Raw genomic sequence first — 4,767 nt, forward strand, 5'->3', positions numbered from 1 at the left:
AGGCAGCCATAGAGGGAGACATGGACTGGGAACCCTGTGTGGTGAAACAGTGAGTCGAAATGTTGAGACTTTGGAACTGTCTTGTTCAATTACCTGAGGATAGTCTCACTAGGAAAGTCTTTAATAGGGACAAAACTCATAAATGCCCTTGGTCTCAGGAGGTCCTTCAAATATTTACAAAAATAAATTCACAATCGTTGTTTTGGAATAATTTACAGTGTAAAATAACAAACCACAGGCAGATACTATTTGATCATTACAAGGAGCAGTGTAAAAACTGTTTGTATCCAGATTCTTGATTTTTCTGTGAAATGTATGTTGTATATCGAACATGTTAAGACGGTCATCTTCTAAATTATGCTTATAGTGTCTTATAAGCCCATGTGGGCACATACATGCATGAAAATATTCATTAATGCATACTTATTATGGGTTAAAAGGAGTAAACATGCTAATTTTTTGTCAGTGGGCTGGTGTTAAGTCGTATGAAATAATGAATTATATATTACAAAATTAAATGTTATGGCCAAATTCCACCTTGTTTGTAGCGAGCAGCAAAGTCTATTGAATCACATTAGCCAAAACGGTGTAAACAAAAGCAGTAGAACAAACTTGTAAATCCATACACGTATGCTTTTCTGAAAACGGTATCTCCAGCATTTCACATTGTAAAATCTTCATTGGTTTATTATTATTATGGAATCTGTTTGTTTGCGGTTTTGACGACACAATCCTGAGCTGTAAATATAAAGGCCAAAATGTCCAAAACTCTCTCTCAAAAGCCAGGAGGGGGTGAAAAAAGTATAATAGGATCTTTAAATAGCCCGATACCTTCTCTCGCAGCTCTGCAGACAGGAGCTGAAAGAATTTGGGATGTGCAGGGAAGGATGGAGGGAAAGGGGGAGGAGGAGGAGGGGCGCGTCAACATCACATTTAGGCTGTGACCCAGTTTCCTCAAACATTACAGCGATTGCGCGCTTTTGATTCATTTTTCCATCACCTTCTGCTGACGCCGGAGGGCACGGGAACGAGACAGGGGCGCCGCTGAGTTACATGCTAAATACGCCCCGCCATATTCGGGCTGCTGCAGATTGGCAAAGCACGCGTCAGGAGAAACTGTGGCGTTAGATTAATATGTGAGCGCAATTACAAAGACCTGAAAGAACTTCTGCGTTGGAATCCGCAGAGTGCAGGAGCGATCAGTGACGTCTTACGGTTTCAGGTGGGTTTGCTAGCGCTGCACAAGTAGTCGAACGTAAAGACGGCAAATATTCAAAGGGCGATCGCAAATCTAATTGCATTTACATGACAAAGCGTATTTATATTTTTTACCAAAATTGTGCAGCCCTAAATACCAATACTCATTTTGTATTCTATACTTTTAACAACGTTATGTTATCCCCCAGGTACCAAAGGAAATGGTTGAAGGATAACTATTCGAAACCCACAACGTTCCAGGACAAAGCAGGGACTTCTGCAGAATTAACAGTCAAAGCACTGAACACTGTTAATGAGGGGTGAGAGAAGAGAGACAAGTTACCCCAGAATGAGTGTTCTTCTACACTGAGAGAGGCGTTACCAATGAAGGACCGTCAATGGAGCGTCTAGCATGAGTACATGACTTCAATGCACGAGTTCAAGACTTTCGAGACTGGTGTTCGACCCCTTAATCTTTCCTTACATAATAAAGTAAAATGATTAGTGGACTCAACTTATATAACGTTTTCCACCTTCATTAGGCTCAAAGCGCTTTACAGGAAGGAACAAGTCACCCATTTACTCTTTCATTCATGCACCAATGTAGCAGACATTGGAGGCAAGGTGGGAGAAGCGACTGTCGGCACCTTCAGAAGCTGGGATTCGAGTCCCCGACCTTCCGATCATTAGACGACCCACTCTATCAACTGCACCGTCGCCCCATTGCAAGTTAAAATCTAGCTTTTTGTTGCCAATTTACTATTATTTTTTGACAATTGTAATTTGTAATGTCAAGACAAGCCCAACATGGTTTCTTTGAAATGTCCAAGCTGAAACCACGGGTGTATGTTTGCGTGGGGACCATAGGGACATGTCCCCGCCAATATTTCTGGATGGAAGTTGTCCCTACCAAGCTCATGTAGAGATCTTCACTCTGTGCAGTCTCTCACAAAGACTTTATTCAGATGTGTGTACTTTTTTGTTATTTATTTTTGTTTCCGTGTTGATTGCTCAAATATTCATGGAGTTATTCATATTTTCCCATTGCAACCAATCTACAGTTCAATGGCATTCAGAAACATGCAATGTCTGTTAGCACAATTAGGTCAGATGTTTTACTCAAAAATGATCAGATAATAGTTGGCATGCTCTTTCCATTACTGTTCTATTAAGTGCATTCATTTATTTATTAAATGGGAGAAGAGAGAACCATGCTTCGGTTCTTTCAGTCTCTTGAGTGGAGCAGCAATCTCGGGAAAAAAAAGCACAATCCATCGAGGTTCGCCTGACTAATTTTAGCTCAACAATCAGAGATACTCTTTTGCGTCTTGTGCTGCTGTTTCTCACCTCTTCTGACAGTCGAGGTTGCCCGTGTGTCTTTGAAGGGTGGGTGACATTAAGAGGATATTTTTTTCCTACAAAGTCATTACAAAGTCATTACAGTAAAATTCCTTAACACAGGCTCATTCGATAGATGAAATTCCACTCATTCTAGTAACATTTTTGTCAATTTGATAGTGCATGCTTCTATAAATGTTGTCATTTGTGGTCATTAAACATAATCCTATATCTCTTGGGCCTCCTGAAATCCATGGGCATCGTAGATCTCGGGGCCATGCTTTTGTTCAAAATAGCTCGCAAACTCAAAAAGGTTGGGCACCCCTGCCCAACCAAATTTGGCCAACCAACTGCCATCTCAGAAGCTCAAAACACAACTGACACACCGCCACAACCACTTCATCTCCCCCTTATTCCACCCCAGGGTATTTTCCCTAAGAAATACATCATTTCCCCTCCATGACTTCATTGTGGATGGTCTTAGCCATTGGCAAAGTGCATGCTGTCAATAAACTAAACAGTCTTTTGTTTCTATGTGTTTTATTTTATCCTGTTGAAATCTAAATGTTTTTTCTATTCTCTAAATCAGATATTTTCCCCACCAATTCCACGCTTTAATCATTTTTCGGATCGGATGTTGTTGGAGCTATTTTTGCAAAGCCTTAATCCCATTAGAAATACCCTCTCGGTGTCTTCCCCTGCTCCTCTGGCCGTCCCCTCTCTACACCTCCCATATTGTAGCGCTCGCCATTGACTTCTTAATGTTCTCCGGGGCCCATTCGGTGGCGCAAGATGATGTTGTTATCAGCACTAAAGGCTGAGCGAGCATTCCTCTTGTCCTGGCGTCGGGACGGGGCGCAGAAAAGGAGAGCGATAGGGGCCGGGGCGCGGGGAAGTCCTCAGCCTGACAGGGAATCAACCTCCGGGTTCTTATCGCCGCCGAACGCCGTTGAGCCACGCCATTAAGGCAGCGGCTTTAGTCAACGCCGGCAGACAAGCGATTAGTCTCCCACGCTCATTGACTGGCTGCGTTAGGAGGTGCACAAGCAAGGGAGGAGGTATCCGAGAGGCTTGGGAAAGATATTTGGGTTTTTCGGTAAGAGGAAGTGGGTGATGACTTCAACAGAGTGAAAGAGTGGAGCAGTCGTTACGATACTGGTAACGGCTAAAATATATATTACTTTACTTACATATTCAGATATTGTGGCCCAGTTGTTTTAAAACATGTTTGTAACTGGTTGCAATTTCGTAGCTGTTTGCATTTGATGAAAGTGGCCAAATCTCTACACTTTAAACAAAATTTTCAAGAAAGGAACAAATGAATGGAGAAAGTAGTTCTTTCCCACAGGGGCCAGGATTAAAGTGTGTTTGTGACTGGAAATAAGCCCATGATTTAAGATCAAGTTTAGGCCAAAACGAGAGACCTGACAGCTTTGCTAACCTTGTGACAAACTAAACTTTTTGTTTTTTGGTTTATTACTCAAGAAGACACAATGAATGTAATAAAAGAAAAAAGAACCTTGTGGCAACTGCCACAGTTTGGAGAGGCAGAGGATTTTTTTTTTTTCTTCATGACTATCGCCGTGGCTTGTTTACATGCATGTCTTATGTGTGTTCATTAATATGCACTGTCCCAACCAAAATTTGTATAAGACAACAGGGCAATAAGTAATAATTATTTTGGTAAACGACTAATTATTTTTACGATTACGATGGCTGCAAACAGTACATAGAAAATGTATGTTTTACAAACTTCCAAGTTCCATATGATTATGAAGTGACACCCTTTAAGGACCTTTACAGATAGACTTTTTACTTCAAGGTCATGTTTATTGGATAGTCTTAATGGTTAGGCATGTTTTCTTGGCGGAGGGCCGAATTTCTTCATTGGGCGGCACGGTGGCGCAATGGTTAGCACTTGTGCTTCACAGCTTGAAGGTCCCGGGTTCGATTCCCACCTGGACGGGGCCTTTCTGTGTGGAGTTTGCATGTTCCTCCCGTTTCTGCGTAGGTTTCCTCCGAGCACCCCCGGTTTCCCCTACCGCTTAAAACATGTACAGTAGGCCAGGATGAAATGAGAGTGTTAGAGAGTGTGCCCTTGGAGGACGACGGATACAAATTTGTCCAAGGCTACAATCTGGCGTGGCTTGTTTACATGCATGAGTCCCATGTACAGTATGTTCATTAACATGCAGTGTGTAAATTAAAAAAATTAAATGAGTAAAAAGACAG

This window comes from Gobius niger, assembly GCF_951799975.1.
Source record: "Gobius niger genome assembly, chromosome: 14".
NCBI lineage: Eukaryota > Metazoa > Chordata > Actinopteri > Gobiiformes > Gobiidae > Gobius > Gobius niger.